Source organism: Lissotriton helveticus, chromosome 1_2 (genome assembly GCF_964261635.1).
Source record: "Lissotriton helveticus chromosome 1_2, aLisHel1.1, whole genome shotgun sequence".
In the NCBI taxonomy this organism is placed as follows: Eukaryota; Metazoa; Chordata; class Amphibia; order Caudata; family Salamandridae; genus Lissotriton; species Lissotriton helveticus.
The window spans coordinates 285,086,036-285,103,707 of NC_136058.1; the positions used below are offsets into that span (position 1 = coordinate 285,086,036).

Here is a 17,672-nt window from a genome sequence, read left to right on the forward strand (position 1 = left end):
GTTTTATTTACAACAGACGACCCTTTCAGCGTTAGCTGAAGCCATTCCATTTCATAGGGTAGTCATCATACTCATCTTGAATGTCAATGCTCATAATGTTAGAAATCTCTTTAGTTAGACTCTTTTGATAAGCAGCTTCGGAAACAGCTTTCTTATTGGGTATACAAGAGGTAATGCAAAGAGAACATATCATAGGACCACAGTGAATACACATACAGCAAGTGAAAAGAATTGCTACTATTATACAAAGACCAGTGAGGATCTTCCAACCCCATGTAGTAAATAAGGTCCAAAACCAACTAGAGAAGGTCCATGTACCATTATCTACATGTATGTCAGCAGCTATTTTATGCAGTTTATTTATGGCATTATAAACAGAAGGCGAGTTGTCTGGGATGAAGACACAACAGCTACTTCCAATAAGTCTACAAGCTCCTCCCTTTTCTGCTAATATGACATCTAACACCATTCTGTTTTGCAGGGCAACAATTCTAGTAATTTGCAACTCTTCAGTTACGTTTCCTAGTGCTGCAGCAGTTTGGTTGGTCACTGCCTCTACAACTCTAGTTAATCTTCTTATCTTTCTACTGTTTAGGGCAGCTCCAACAAAGAAGAATAAACCTAAGTTAAAATCTACATATTGCTGCAAACTAGTGTCGGTCTGGTCCACATCATCGATAGATAAAGTACGTTTGTATCTATTCACAGTGGCATTATTCAACAATTTCAAGTTTTTATGATAAGTGGCAGGTGCTAAAAACACTGGTGGTAATAAAAACGATACATAGCATACTCCTGACCAGCCAGCTGGTAATCGATAATATCCTCTATTACCGCATACAAAATATGTATTATGGGATGCTAAAAATGTGCTATTATTCAAACCATCTATATTTAAGACTTTAATACAATCACTAACACCTACAGGGATGTACCCAACACTTTGTACGCATAAGTCCGCTTGTGCTTGTGCAACTGAGATCACAAATTTTTCACTTTCGACAGTGTCTCTAGTGTTCGTAAAAATGTAGGGAGTAGACTCATTGTCTGGACGATATTCTTCCCACTCCCATATAGTTCCATTGGCTTGTGGATAGCCTTCTTTATTCTGGTGACATTCCTTGTTTAGTCTAAAAAGTAATCTTCCAACAGCAGGCTTTCTTGTGGCAAATAGAAGAGTATACCAGGCACGACAAGAACCATTATGAGAGAAAGGGAGAGGTATAAACGGTGTTCCCCCCTTCTTCTGGTGCGCTGGCATCATACCACATATCCAGCAATTTGTTTCATTTGTAGCAGTGTGGGTATGATGTAGCATCTGAATGAAGGTGTTATTTACAAAGGACAAGCGGTGTTTTGATTCCTGATAGGGGAGCGTATAAAAGAAATGCTCCTCTGGCACCGGTGTAGAAACCACATATAGATCACGGGCAGGAATTACATCCTCAACAAACCACGTGATAATGGCAACAACTGCCACACTAGCAATAAATCCAAAGGCGCAGATCACTTTCTTTCTCTCCATGTTGAACAAATGTCTCGCAAATCTTCCTGAAACTAAAAAAAGGCTGTCAGAACTCTTCCCCCAAGGCGGCTGTTGTTTTCTTCACCAACGGGCCAAGACGGGTGTCACTACTCTAATGCAAGGCTGATCCCCCCCCCCCTTGCCTCATCGGCTCTCCGTTGCACCAACCGAGAGGCCGTTCTGACAGCAGTCTAAACAGCAGCAAACTTCTTCCTGGGTCGAAGGTTGTATTTTCTTACTCCAGAAGTCGTCGGGTCCGGGAAGAACTCCTCTTGCTCATCAGGTACCACAGCAGGGCCTTTCTCTGTAGTCAGGATTTCTCGATGGTCAGTCAACACGGCAGGCTCCACCAATCCGGGTTGCACTCTACGACAATCAAGGGAGTGAATCCAGTTCTTCCGGTTGGTCACTCGGACGGCCGTTCTTGTTGCGAGCAGAACCTGCTCGGGACCGCACCATCGGGGCTCCAGGCCACTCGTCCTCTCAAACGCCTTGATGAGGACGAAGTCACCGGGTCGGAGACTATGACCCTCACCTGTGGACCGGTCAGGGAGTGCTTCTCGAACCTGTTGATGAATAGAAACCAAGTTATCAGTTAATTGTGCCAGATAGTCATTCATCAATACACAAGGTACATCATATACGGAACTTGGTTTGGGCACTCCCCAAATATTCATGGGACGACCAAACACCACTTCATACGGTGTAAGGCCGGTTCGGGAGTGTGGTACTGATCTTATTGACAACAATGCCAAGGGCAAAGCGTCGGGCCAAGTCAGAGAAGTGGAAGCCTGGATCTTTGCTAGTTTAAGCTTCAGTGTTCCATTGTAGCGTTCCACCAAGCCAGCCGACTGTGGATGGAATACTGCATGAAACTTTTGTTTTATCCCCAGACCTCTCAGAACGTACTTGATAACGTCTGCTATAAAATGAGGCCCGTTATCACTCCATAATAGTCTACAAACACCATACCTAGGGAAGAACTCCTTCAGTAGTACCTTTGCTGTAGTCATTGCAGTATTGTCCTTAGTAGGGTAGGCTTCAATCCATTTACTGAAAGCACACACCACCACCAAGACGTACTTTAGATTATTACAGCGTTCAAGTTGGATATAGTCCATTTGCAGGACTTCAAAAGGTGCAGTAGGTATTTCAAATCCTCCTGCTGGAGTCCGTGTTCCTTTCCCTGGGTTGTATTTAAGACAGATCATACAGGTCTGTACCACTCTCTTGGCCGTGCTAGCAATCTCTGGATGCTCCCAAACTTGCGCAAGCAATTTCACAATCGCTGAGGCTCCAACATGTGCTAGCCCATGTGCCATTTGAACCATAGGTTGGACAAAAGCTGTGGGCAACTTCCACCTATCCATTTGTTTGTTGCGCCAACAACCTTCATCATCCAGTTCTCCATTTTCAGACCATTGCTCTCGTTCTTTATCAGAAGCAACTCTCTGTATTTCCCTCACTTCTTTCCTAGCATCATGCCATCGTTCTGCTTGTGACTTCACAACATACATTGAAGTGGAGTCAGGTCTCATTGCAGTTTCTCGTGCTACTTGGTCAGCGAAAGCATTTCCTTGCCCTACTTTGTCAATAACTTTCTTATGTGCACTGCATTTCACTATAGCTATCTTTTTAGGAAATGTCAGGGCAGTCAAAAGATTGTGCACCAATTCTCCATACATAATTTGTGTTCCATGTGATGTCAGAAAACCTCTTTCCTTCCAGAGCAGGCCAAAATCGTGCGCTACTCCGAAAGCATAGCGGCTATCTGTATAAATATTCACACACAACTCTGCACTAAGCTCACATGCTCGTGTCAATGCTATCAGCTCCGCTGCCTGGGCTGATTTCTGTGGTATGCGTGCTGTTTCCACGATAGTATACAAAGTAGTGATGGCATATGCTGCCGAAGTCGTACCATCCGGTAGCTTCAGGCAGGAGCCATCCACCCATAATTCTCCATCTACATCTGAGAAAGGCGTATCCTGGAGATCGATACGACCCTTTGTCTGTTCCTCAGTCACAAAAATACAATCATGTGCTTCTTGTGCCTCAGGCTGAGTCGTCAGGAATGGTAACAATGTTGCTGGATTTAACGTAGCAGGTAGGTAGGTCACCTTAGGTCTACAGAATTGCAATTGCTTCTTAGATACCTTATGATTGTGAGAAGCCAAAAAGGAAAGCAAGGACAACGTACACGTCTCACATTGCTATGGGGTGTCAGCAGCCAACAAAATATCGTCGACATATTGAATAAGCACTACCCCCTCAAGCAAGACAAAGGAATCCAACTGTCTTTTCAATGCCTGACTGTAGATACTAGGGCTCTCAGTATAGCCCTGTGGAATTCTACAAAATCTATACGATCGATTATTCAAAGTGAAGCCGAAAAGGTAACGGCTATCAGGGTGAATAGGGATCGAAAAGAAGGCATTCTTCAGGTCGACAACCGAGAACGTTGTCGCTGTTGGTGGGACCAAGGTAAGAAGTGTCGTAGGGGCCGATTCACAGAACTAACTTAAGACAAAATCCTAAACTTACTACTTTTGGTATTCACAGAAGTTAGGATTTTGTCTTAACACAGACTTAAGACAGACTTAAGACAGACTTAAGTTAGGATTTTATCTTAAGTCTATCTTAAGTCTGTCTTAAGACAAACTTAAGACAAAATCCTAAATTCTGTGAATACCCAAAGTAGTAAGTTTAGGATGGTGTCTTAAGTTAGTTCTGTGAATCGGGCCCGTAATGTCAGAAACAACAGGGTATTGGGGCACCACTATCTTGTTCACCTCCCTCAAATCAATAATAAATCGATATACCCTAGTATCGGTGTCTTTCTTCAAGATTGGTAAAATAGGACTGTTACAAACATTGTATGGGACTTCTTCCACCACCCCCACTCGAATGAGATCCTGCACAATCTGTATGAGCGCCTCCTCACCCTCCTGTGAAATCCTATATTGAGGCAGGCGTGGCAACACAGCTCCCTCCTTTACACTAATGCGAACCGGAGGAATGACCATCTGTCCCACATCAGTGTCTGAAGTAGCCCACAACGTGTGAGGTAAAGAGGCTAATGCAGCACTTTCAGCGACCATACACACTCTCTCTTTTGCAGGGTAATTGTCATTTAAAATCACGCGTACTCCTTCAGGGGAGCAGCGGATTGTGGCTCTAAAATGTTTCAGCATGTCTAGACCCACAATGTTGTCAGGCGTGTTTGAGGAAAGCAAGAATGGACATGGTGCTGTAAATTTGTCGACATGAAATGCAAGGGGTTGGGATAATGGGCTAAGAGAAGGTGTTCCATCGAACCCTATAGATGTGATCGTTAAGCCAGACAGGGAAGCCCTCGGAACCAAGTGTTTAGACAAAGCGCTAAGAGTAGCCCCTGTATCAACCAGAAACTGATCAGTAGAACCCAAAACATGTGCTGTAACATAAGGACCCCTCTGATCTACTGGCACTTCAACTGATTCCTCCCCCCATCCTACGCAATCCTATGCATATTGGGAATAATGACTTTCGGGGTGCACATAGTCAGACATCTGATACTGATTTCGTCTATCAAAGGTATTAGACCCTCCTTGTTGTTGCTCCCTAGATTCGAATCTAGCCCTGTCATTTAGGTTACCTCGTGGTCCAGAGAAAACCCCACGATTTCTCCCAAAACCTCTACCCTGTCCCATAGCCCTGTGCTCTCGCGCTAAAGGACACTCATTGGCCCAGTGGCCTCGTTGTTTACAATATGCACATTGATCTTTAGCCAAGTCTGTGCGGTTATATGTAGAATCATAAAAACCCCGACCACCTCTATTATTTCCTCTCTGGGGTGGTCCATACACTTGTGCTAACATAACTTTTGTTTTTAAATCCTTAGATTTCTTATCTTCATTACTTTTTGCTTCTAATTCCTGACGCTCGTAATACTGAGCCATTGTCAGGAGGGATGCCGGAGTCGAAGTCGTCCAGGAGCTTTCACTCGCTTTCAACCGAGCTGCTACTCCCGGTAATAAATTCGAAACATATTTGTCTACAAACAGATGTCGACCCGTGTCATCCGTCAGAGACTGACCACTGAAATCGTGAAAAGTTTCTTCAAATCGCGTAAAAAAGTCAGAAACTGATTCATCTGTCTTTTGCTTGCAAGATGCTAACATAGTCCAGTCAATCTTTTTAGGGGGGATAATCGTCTTCAATTTAATCAAAATGGCAGCAGGGAGGTCTAGAATGAGCTGGGGTGGTTTCTGCGCAGGTTTCCTAGCTCTGTCCTCCTCCTCAATGTCTTCCCATTTAGCTTTAAACGTCACTAAATCATCAATTTTCCGTACTGATCTCCACATGTCAGGGGGTAATATAAGACCAAAGAATAAATCAATGTCAGCTAATGTCATAGTACAAGAATTCAAAGCCCCCTCAACTTCTTCATAAAAGGCAGCAGGATTTTTCCGTGGGTCAGGTAACGCTTTCTTTAGGGCCATAACATCCGCTCTATTCCAAGGAGTATATACCCAATTATAGATAAAATACCCTCGGGCATCAGCTGAATCTTTATCTGAACTAGTACCCGCTCCTTTAGGAGGAACATACAAAGGCGCTGCCTCTCGCATAGGTTTAACATGCACAATATCAACCTTATCTGAAGAAAAGGTAGGTGATTGTTTCCCGTCGCCACTCAAACCCGTCTCTTTGTCGTCCGCCGTCTTTTGTCGTTTTTCTTCTCGTAACCGAGACGCCTCATCCCGCAATACGAATAACCGTCGAACTGCATCAGCTGCCTGGGAAGGAGAAAAGAGACCTTTACGCAATTCTTTCTTATCTTGTATTATGTCATCAGGTTCAAGAACAGGAGAATATTTTCGAAAAGCCCCGACTACTTCATTAGAAAAGGTTTCAAGAAAATAAATTTTTTCCCTGTCCGGCCATTTGTCAAGAGACAACAATATTTCAGCAAGAGGAATTGTACCCTTAAGAATACGATAAGAAATTTGTCGGAGCTCCGCCATACGATCAGATGTTAACTTAGACCGCGTGTCTACCTTATCTTTAAATGATCCAGAATCCTCATCTTCCCCTTTCGGAGCAGACGGGCCAGCATACGGAGGCGGAGAACGATCTAGTAATGAAAAATCATCATCAGAATTATTAAGGACAGGATAAAGAGGCCGTCTAATAGGATATTGGCCAGATATCTGCAATCTACGTTCCTTTTCCCGTTTTTCTTCCGCTTCTTTTTGTTCACGTTGTCTCATTTCTTGCGCCTTCTCACGCACATTCTTCCTCTGCTCTTTCTCAATCAGCGCATGTTCACGTTTCTCACGCTCACGTACTTCTTTCACCCACATTCGCACACTCTCAAACATGTCTTGTCTCGCTCGGCGCTTACACAGGCACTGTTCCACATACTCAATTTTGCGCACATCAAACGAACCATACAAAGGCCATCTAAACTCAGGATCCTTCTTGGTATACTTCCTCCACAATGTGCTGTACATTATAGGGGAAAGACCAAACTTAATATACATGTCCCTATTCGGCGTCCCTTCTGGGGGAGCCGGCTGCGATTCTTCAAGACTTAACCGGTTTCCACAGCAGCACCACTTACGTAGTGCGCTAAAAACAGGCATGCTAGAAATAGTGCGAAATACGCAATATTTATACAGAAAAATGGCACTTAATCGTTGCGCCGCTCACAACCATATGTTGGAAAAAAATCTCCACATTGCCTGCCTATATGTGTTGCAACGCATATATACCCATATTCATAATCATAATATGATCGATCATCCAAACATATCCATATCCATATCCATATCCATAAGCCACAGCAAGCGTATCCTAAAACTGCCTTGATAATCACTGGCTACCATAAACACTCACAGTAATTACCATACAATGGTCCTTACCAAGCACGAGCGTCCAGATTCCACTTGCCAAGTTCCACAATTTGCTCAAACAGCTTATCCACGGCAAACCGACAGAAGAGGTCTCAGTCGAGGACCGGCGCCACCCAGATGGTCAGATCGGAAGGAAGGAAGAAATACCTCAGGATGCCAGGACTAAAGACGCCGCTGGCAGTGATCACTTCCCCGGCAGAGTTCCATTCCTTCGTCACGACCAGTCCTTCGAGCCTCCGAGTCGCCGATGAGCCCCACGTGACGGGCGCCAATTGATGAGTTCAGGCCTCAGCAAGGCCCAAAGGTACCGAAAGGGTCCGCCCTTCTGTGTACAAAGTCCTTAGACTTTCAAATGAAGTTGGCAAGGAAACTGGAAATACAAAAACATAGTTTAATAAACCTTTAAAGGTGGTGATACAACCTCCACAACACTTCTACAGCATTGTACAGAGTAGCACACTGAATACAAGCACATGGCCCCTTTTATACACAGTGGAAGGGGTTCAGTTTACAGCTTAGACAGAGGTTACAACCACGTAAGGACATTTCCAAATATATCAGTGGGTGGAGCTAACAGTATTTCTAGAACATGGGAGGGCTATGCTAATAAGGAACAACTGTTACTTCTGCTGAGCATGCGCTACACTCTCAAGAAGGACTAATAATAACTGTTGCTAGGTAGAATCCACAGTGTAACTGGCAGAGAGGTAGGACAATCAGAATATTGAGCACATGGCAATGTAGGGCATGAAAATGGCGGACTCGAAATACAAAATGGAATCCCTATACTAGATATTTGGACTGATGCATTATGGCTTCAGCTAATGCTTAATAATACCGTTGTTTTATTTACAACATGGTGGTACTGGGGGTCTCAGCCTCACTCTCCGGCACCCTCCTTTTGCTGTCGCTTCCAGGCTTTGCAATTAAATAATTTTGCGGCAAATAAGTAACATAGCGGGTTTAATTTCAGGCGGGGCGCGCTCCGGGAGTCCCTGCGTTCCCAAGAGGAATGTGGTGGGGGCCGGGGCAGTGTGTTGTTGGGGGGGTGGGGAGGGGGGCGGGGCACACACCTTTCAAGTTCCCCAAAGACTGAGAGGGCTCCTACCTACTTCCGGGGTCCCGATCTCACCATCTCCAAGAGCAGCAAGAAAGTGCAGAGCGACCAGGAGCTCATCCTCCGAAGGCAGGAGGGACCCACGAGCCTGGGGGGAGAGAGGAGGCAGAGGCAAGGAGGGAGAAGGGACCGGGAAGACAGGGTGAGACCGGAGAGCGCGGGACAAGACAGGGAGAAGGGGACAGAACAGGGAAAGACAAGAGAAAGCGGGGCAAACAGGAGAGGGGCAAGACAGGAAAAGACAGGAGAGAGGGAGGACAGGCAGGAGAGAGAGGGTGGACAAGACAGGGAAAGACAGGAGAGAGGGGGGCAGGCAGGACAGGGCACAGGGGACACAACAGGAAAAGACAGGAGAGAGGGGGACAGGTAGGAGAGAGCGCAGGGGGCAAGACAGGAGAGAGGAGGGACAAGCAGGAAAGAGAGGGGGGCAAGACAGGAAGGAGAGGGCAAAGGGGCACAGAAAAGGGAAAGAGCAGTAGAGAGTAAGAAGAGAGAGGGATTACAGAGAGGTGCTGAGAGAACACAGAGCGAGAGGATGGGACATGAGCAGAGAGCGAGACGAGAAGGAGACACAGAGGAGAGGGACAGAGGTGGGAGAGAGTGAAAGGACAGAGGAGAGAGAGACCCCGGGAGAAGCGAGGACCGAGGAGAGCGGGTGACAAGATGAAAGTGAGAGCCCAGGAGAGGAACAAAGTGTTGGCAGATAAAAGGAGGGGCGAGGGGAGCGCAGGTTACCGATAAGAGGGAGTGAGGAGGGAGGCAGGGGTAAACTTCAGAAGGGAGTGAGGGGCCCGCTGTGAGAGAGCAGGAAGAGGAAAGACCAAGGCAGGGGGCGAAGGAGCGTGAAGGGGGGCTGGGAGGGGATGAAAGAAGGAGCTGCGGGCGAGTGGGGAGGGGGAAGGAAGTGAGGTGAGGAGGCTGAGGAAGAGTGAGGAGGGACGGAGGCTAAATCATCAGAGCGGTCAGTCCTCCGCAGCTCAGAGTGAATCGCCTCTCTTCTCTGCCGCTCATCAGTGCACTGGTAATTATGGTGCTTAGAGTCTACCGTACATTTATTTGCTAAGTGAATATTTTTAAATGTGTAACGTTCATAACAATTATGTAGCGCTTCAAACTGTGCTTCTGGTAGTCACAGCACAAAAACAATTATTTTCTAGCATGCACTGCCCTGCCGTGTGACTGGGTAGAACAGCCTGCCTTTGAAGTACTCCCCCAGATCAAGGCGATGAGTGCCGCTCAAAGGAGAATGAATGATTCATTCAGACGCTCTTCTAATCTGCACTAATAAACATGCTGATCAGAGGCAAAGAAGAAATCAATCAACAATGACTCCGGCCTGATTTGTGAGGTTTTTGCACATGGGAGCTGCTGTGGGGTGGAGCATGAACCTTCCGCTGCCATTTGTTAGAGTAGTGAACAAACAAATGTTCAGCTTAATTTTGTTTTACCTTCTGATTTAAAAAAAAAAACACTTTTTAGGAAAAACGATTCCGACATGTTTTTATAAGATGCATAGATCACTTGAAGTGCCACCATTGAGAGCTCTGAAGCAAAAGGTGAAGCCGTGAAGGCAGTGCGAATATTTCATGGTGTCTATTGGGTCAAAAAGGTGTTCAGAATACTTGCTTAGTCATCCAGTCCTTGGCCTCCCTGCTAGCATGCAGAGCAATGGTCACTTATTCCAGTTGCAATTGTGATTCCGTGCAACTTTGTGTGAAGGAAGTTGGCAAAATATTGAGAATGCAGAAGTAAATCTAAATGCAGTACTTACAGGTGTGTCGGTGTGTTGTATGTTTGTGAAGTGAAGGAGATTCAGGGAAGTGCATTACGGAGTCAGTGAAAGGAGTCTTATGAAGATAAGATATACATATGGGCAAGATGTAGAGAGAGAAAAGGGTGCACTAATCTAACATAGAATGAGCATGACTGCACTATTGAGGCACTCTGAACATCACTACTACCCCTTCCACATCTGACCCAAAACGCCTTTATTTTTAGATAAATGTGCTCTGCCTGTCACGATAAAAGTTGTGCTGCAGCAAGTCATGATGGCTTTGCTGAACTACTTCATGAACAACAACTGCATCATTTGCAATGTTCATAAAGTATTCAGCTGGTTTTGATGCTGTAGAGGACCATCAAGGGGAGCTAATAGAATTCAATCAGGATGGGGGTGATGTGATCATATTTCTTCATCCCCTCAATGAGACTTGCAGACTGGCTACTCCCAGAGATGTATTCGCCAAGCCACCTCTTTCTCAAATGTGCTTGAGAATGCACCATTTTCCCACTTTTTTCAAAATGTTCTCGTGGGAGAACCCCCCAACCCCCCATAGGTGGTTCGGCCTCACTCGCTGCGCTCGCTACAGTGCAGTATTTACGGCTCACCACTTTCAAATATCACCAGCCACCACTGAGAGCAAGTAAGACTGTTCAATGTTAAGCAAGATTGTAAAAGGGGGAGATGTGGTGTATGTCTAGCCTTCTAGTACTGGCTATGACGTTTCAGGATTTCCGGCGGCAGCCATTTTAGATCATTGGCGCGCCGACTTCAATGAGTGAGGAGAGCCCGTTCGGCGCTCCTGATGTATACTAGTGATTAGAGTTATCTCTATATACATAGGGAAGGGGTAAGACTGGATATACTCTAAGAGTCACATAGGAATGGTAGAGAGCATAGCGGACTACTGCATATTCTAGTGATTAGAGTTATCTCTATATACATAGGGAAGGGATACACATGGATATACTCTAAGAGTCACATAGGAGACTAGTTGTTAGAGTTATCTCTATATACATAGGGAAGGGATACACATGGATATACTCTAACAGTCACATAGTAGACTAGTCGTTAGAGTTATCTCTATATACATAGGAAGGGATATGACGGGATATACTCTAAGGGTCACATAGGAATGGTAGAGAGTACAAAGGTCTACTGCATATACTAGTGATTAGAGTTATCTCTATATACATAGGGAGGGGATATGACTGCATATACTCTAAGAGTCACATAGGAATGGTAGATGGTACAAGGTCTACTGCAAATACCAGTGATTAGAGTTATTTCAATATGCCAAAAAGCAGAGTTCCATAAGTGTGGATGCAGTCACAGCACAAAGGGAGGGTGGGAGGTATGAAAGGGTATGGAGAGAAGGGAAAGGAGAAAAGGGAAGAAACATTAGAGGATCATCCAGGGGGGAAAGGGTTAAAGGACGAGGGAATGGAAAGAGGGCCAGAGTCCAGAGAAAACTGTCCGAAATCAGCAGCAAAGTGTTGGCCAGGACAGAACAAAAAGTCCAGAATTCCAGGAGAGAAGGTGGGAGCCCAGGTGGGAGATGAAGCTGGAGGCCAGCCGCAGGCGCGCCACCATCTTTGAGAGCTTGCGGTCATCCGGCTCGGTGGGGGTGAGAGTGCGCAAGGTGGTGAAGGCCGTGTTGACGCTGTTGGTGCGGTCACGCGTTGACTCCGGGAGCAATGCAGGCTTGCACAGCACATTCAGAACACTGGTGCCATGCAGGGGGGCAGGGGTGAGTGATCCGGAGATCCGGCCCGTGTTGCAGGACCACAGGGCATTCCGGTAATGGTAGTGGCCCCAAATCGGCAGCAGGTCGGGTGGCAGGCCAGACAATCTGAGAGAGGGCCGCAGGATAAACAAGAGGCCGGAGAGAAGTTGGGGCGAGCCCGAGGAAGCGACGATCGCCATCCGAAAGTCCCGCCGGCCGCCATCTTGGAGTCAGGCAGGCGCTGGGAGGATTCCCTCAGTAGCAGGGGCGGCCTTAGGCATGTGCAAGCTGTGCACCTGCACAGGGCCACCAAACCCCAGGGGCCACCACGCCAATATATATCAATAATATAATAATCCTCTGAGGATAGATACATATTTGTGTGACGGCCCCTGGCAGGGATTTGGCGGCCTCCGGCTCTGTTCCACTTCCAAACACCCTGACCCCCCTCCCCCCCACTTCACTGGCCTCCGTGCGGCGCCCCGCTTGGACCCCCTCTTCCGGGGCCCCCTACCTACGCTCTCTGCCCAGGGCCACCATGAGCCTAGAGCCGCCCCTGTCAGTAGGGGTCGCCGTCAAAGTAAAGCTAGATGATGCTATGTCCCGTCAGCTGCTGCGAAAATCGGCGAGAGTCTAGGCAAGCCGGGGGAGCGCAGGTCGCAATCCTACCTCCCAGCAGCGGCCGCAGTCGGCGGAGTCCACGGCGAGGTGCCGCCCCCATTTTGAGGGCCACCGCCCTCTTTTCCTTCTCTTCGGGAGATCGGACCAGTCCTCCTACTTAGGAGCGATCACTGTCCGCAAATGCCCCACTCGCTCCGCTTCATGAGGGGAAAATGGGCGATCAAAAGAAGGGCTGTAGCAGCCTAGAGCGGGGTTCGAGCAGCTCGTGAACCGGGAGCCGAGACGATCCACGTCCGCTCGGCTCCCGGCTCCTCCTCATCAGGACCTGGTGCAAAATATAGAGGCAGTAAAGTAAACCTTCATTTAGAATACAGAGAAATGACATCTGTTCTTTTAAATAGTTGTCCTGAACCCTCCTGGTAGAAACATAATAAAGTTGGACGGACTTGATGAGAGCAGCTAGTTGTTGGGCGGAAAAAGAGCTCCTCGACGTGCGTGAGACGACTTTATCGTCATTCTGTCAAGGCCGACATTTTACCCCAATCTGTCATGGCCGCTTGTTAGCAAGATATCTTCCCGGTTTTACGTCTTTCAACCCGATCCAGCATGGACGCCACGCCTCTCATTCCAGTGACGTCCAAACCAATGGCGAGCCATTCTAAACCAGTGAGGTGTTTGGTTTGTCGGATCTCAAGCAGGGCGTGGCCGCAGTACTAATATTTGCATATTTTCTGTGCAATGCCATAGACTTCTTTTCTTTGTTAAATTGTCAATATTAACTTCTTTTAGTACCCTCAGATCTTTTACACCTTTCAATCTCACTCAAAAAGTAATATATTACATAGGACCTATTAAAAGTAGGTACTTCTTAGCCCTACTCCGTGAAATTGCACATTCAAATGTAGAATATTGCTCTTTACTATTTGTCTAGAAGGTTTTTCTTAAAGAGAAGCCGCCAGTTCATTGTAAATGTAAGATATGGGGAACGGTTTATGTTCTAACCTTGAAGAAACGGAACGCTGACTAATAATATCGTAATACTCGTTGTTTTGTGAAGTGGGACTTGCTGCTAAATAGAATCCTGTGTGAGAAGTTGTCTCTCCAGCGATAAATAAATGATTGCAACGAGCTAAAAGTTCAACTAAACAGACTTGCACAGTGTAAAGTAGCGGTCCTGGGCCCACTGGCTAAAGAGACACTGACACTAGTGACATCACAGTCGAGGTGCGAAATATGGATTCCGCAAGGGAAGGCCGAGGCCGAGTAACAAGTTAATAAACGTCTCTGGAGGAGCAGGAAGAAGTGCAGTACCACTGGCAGCCCCCAGAGGTCCCTGTAGAGTCTGAGTAGGGCTGCACGGATACAGTATCGCAGGCTGTCCCCAGAGGTCCCTGTAGTCTGCATCGGCGCTGAGAGGGTGCAGTGTCGCAGGCTGTCCCCAGAGGTCCCTGTAGAGTCTGCACTATCGCCGGGTGTGAAAGGGTGCAGTACTGCAGGCTGTCCCCAGAGGTCCCTGCACTGTCGCCAGGTGTGAACGAGTGCAGTACCGCAGGTCCCTTTAGAGTTCTATAGCAGCAACTACACTTTTTTTAAAAATTTATTTATTTATTTGTGCGATTTTATATAGCGCGAACTTTACCCGAAGGTGTCACAGCGCTTTACATAGGACCCAGTTTCAAACATAAGGACTGAAGGTTACAAGCGGACAAAAAAATTGCACATTTTTGACTTACATAAGAACCAGTTGAAAACATACGGATTTAGGATTACATACGTTATAAAAAGGTACAAACGGAAAAAATTGCAAATGTACAAGAGATAAAGTCACACAAGGAGGAGATACAAATGGATAAATTCTAGGCATATACTAGTGATATCTCTATCTACTTAGGGAGGGGATACACATGGATATACTCTAAAAGTCACATAGGAATGGTAGAGATTACAGCGGACTCCTGCATAAACTAGTGATTAGAGTTATCTCTAGATACATAGGGAAGGGGTAAGACTGGATATACTCTAAAAGTCACATAGGAATGGTAGAGATTACAGCGGACTCCTGCATAAACTAGTGATTAGAGTTATCTCTAGATACATAGGGAAGGGGTAAGACTGGATATACTCTAAAAGTCACATAGGAGACTAGTCATTAGAGTTATCTCTATATACATAGGAAGGAATATGACTGGATATACTCTAAGGGTCACATAGGAATGGTAGAGAGCACAAAGGTCTACTGCATACACTAGTGATTAGCGTTATCTCTATATACAAAGGGAGGGGATATGACTGGATATACTCTAAGAGTCGCATAGGAAGGGTATATGGTGCAAGGTCTAAAGCAAATACCATTGATTAGAGTTATTACAATAAGTCAAAGAGCAGAGGGGCATATTATCAAGGGGGTTTATCTCCGCTTTTTTGGCTTTAAAAGCCAAGAAAGCAGAGATAAAATTATCTCCCTATTATCTAGCTGTCGCTAACACCAGTTAGCGACAGCTAGTAGGAGATAGCGACCATCTTGGGCCCCACTTTGCATGTCAGTGATATTTATCACTAATGACATGCAAAGTGGGCGTGCCAAGATGTTAGCGACTGGAAACAGTCGCTAACATCGCTATCTCCTGTTACCAACTTTTGGAGATATTTGCGCTAAGCGCGAATATCTCCAAAAACTAACACCTGCCCTGTTCTTAGCCATGTTATCCAATGGGAGGTGGATACCATGGCTAAGAGCATTAGCTCGGTAATGCATGAATATCGCTGACTTTTCAGCGATATTCATGCATTGCGGCCGTTTTTTATCGCATTTGCGATAAACCTTGATAATAGCAAGGTTTATCTGCGATAATTTCTGACGATGCTTAGCGTTAAAAAATTCATTGCTAAGCATCGTTAGCGATAAATATCGCTTAACGTTGGTAATATGCCCCAGAGTTCCATAAGTGTGGGTGCAGTCACAGCACAAAGGGAGGGTGGGAGGGATGCAAGGGTATGGAGAGAAGGGGAGGCAGAAAAGGGAGGAAACATTTGAGGATCATCCACGGGGAAAAGGGTTAAAGGACGAGGGAATGGGAGGAGGGCTAGAGTCCACAGAAAACTGTCCGAAAACAGCAGCAACCTGTCGGTCAGGACAGAACAAAAGACAAGAAGTCCAGGAGAGAAGGTGGGAGTTCAGGTGGGAGATGAAGTTGGAGGCCAGCCGCAGGCGCGTCGCCATCTTGGAGAGCTTGCGGTCATCCGGCTCGGTGGGCGTGAGAGTGCGCAAGGTGGTGAAGGTGTTGGTGCGGTCACGCTGTTCGGGGCTAAAGGCAGGTCAGGCAGGTATTGCTGGGCCCTGTCGGCAATGTTGAAAGAACACAGTCCCAACCTAGGGGACAACCTGGAATCAGGCGGGTAAATCACAGGGGGAGACCACATGAAGCCCAGGCAGGTTAAGAGCAAGCCCCGCGTGGCGCCGATCTTTGCTCTGCGGTCACTGGCGGCCGCCATCTTAGGTCCAGGCAAGTTGCAAGGAGGGTGGTGCGAGGGGGAGCCGCCGCAGCACTAGGGGCCAGTTGTGCGCCCCCCGCCCAGATATGTTAGCGGGAGGCTCCGCTAGGAATCAGCGAGCAGCCGGCAACCCTACCTACCGGGAGCAGCCTCCGATCGTGTGGGCATTGCGCTGGCCGCCATTTTGGTGGAGCCGTGCAGGACGAATTATGCCAGGCACTGCAGACTGCTTCTGTGAGTAGCGTTGTTGGGAGCGCACCCAGGTATGATTTTGCGGCATCTCCTGGTGCTGCATGTGTTCCGTCACCTGGCTGATGTCAGTACAGGTCGGGGCGACGCCAGGAAGCGGGCAGTATGAAAGCCCGATCGCGGAGCTTCAGCAGGACACGTCTGCCTGCTGAGGCTCCTCCTCCTCTCTGATTATCGCAATAAAGGCGATAGTATATATATATATACTAGCAGCCCGTCCCGACGTGTCCGGGTATGAATTGCTGCCGGCCAGTAGTATATTGTTTTGTAGGATTTCGTTTTGATAGCATTTCTTATCTGTGAAAAGCCTGTGAAACGCTCTGATTCACAGTGCACTGCTGATGCACTTAAGAGTGCGCGTTCAGTAGTGTGTGAACTCGAGTTGCCCTACTTTATTTTTCCTTGAAATATTATATAGCGCGAACTCGACAACATGGCATGAGCACAATTTACATTACAGAAGAACACATTCATTTGTGGTAGGCACGAGGAGACAAAGCGATTTGCCTGGAATCCCAGGATGTTGAGCTGATGCCGAGATTCGAACGTAGCTCCCCAGCTCTAAAGTTCGCAATTCTAGAACTTGTTGCGGGAGGTGTGCCTAAAAGTGTATGTCGGTGCTGGCCATCAATGAGGGAGACCTGTGCATTTTTCAAATCGGTGGTGAAAAAATATGATTATGTTGCTGGAGATGTGGGCCGCCGTGCCACCAATGTACTTACCGGGGGAGGGTAAACACCCATTATTCCGCAACTTTCTTTCCGCATACCATCACTTCGCATACTTTCATTACGAAAGTACCATGACTCCGCAATGCCATGGCATTACATTTTATATGCTTTTACCACGCATGCATTTACAACGAAATTCGTTGTAAATGCATGAATGGTAAAAGCATTTTTTTTTTAATGTTTGGATAAGGTAAGTATGGGTATAGGGGTATACGTTTTGGGGTATTAAGGTATTTGTTTAGGGGTATTTGGGTATTTTAAGGGTTCAGATATAGATTTGGTTATGGGGTTCAGGGGTAGTTTTAGGGTTTAGGGATAGGTATGGGTTTGGGGTACAGGGGTATTTTTAGGGTTCAGGGCTAGGTTTGGGTTTTGGGGTATAGGGGTATTTTTAGGGTTCAGGGGTATTTTAAGGGTTCAGGGCTAGGTATGGATTTTGGGGTACAGGGGTATTTTTAGGGTTCAGGGCTAGGTTTGGGTTTTGGGGTACATGGGTATTTTAGGGTTCAGGGGTAGGTTTGGGGTACAGGG

The 17,672-nt window shown here is 46.7% G+C and overlaps 1 long non-coding RNA gene and 1 other non-coding gene across 2 annotated transcripts in view; one reads left to right on the forward strand and one right to left on the reverse strand.

Moving 5' to 3' along the window:
* Positions 1 to 13,199, reverse strand: part of LOC144801241 (uncharacterized) — a 62,068-nt gene extending 48,869 nt beyond the window's left edge. Inside the window, exon 1 of the long non-coding RNA XR_013605101.1 lies at positions 12,718 to 13,199. This is a non-coding gene — a long non-coding RNA (uncharacterized LOC144801241). The remainder of the gene's footprint in view (positions 1 to 12,717) is intronic.
* A 374-nt stretch (positions 13,200 to 13,573) lies between these two features.
* On the forward strand, positions 13,574 to 13,626 carry LOC144808137 (U7 small nuclear RNA). Its single transcript, XR_013606665.1, has one exon. It is a non-coding gene; the product is annotated as a U7 small nuclear RNA (small nuclear RNA).
* Positions 13,627 to 17,672: the final 4,046 nt, after the last annotated feature.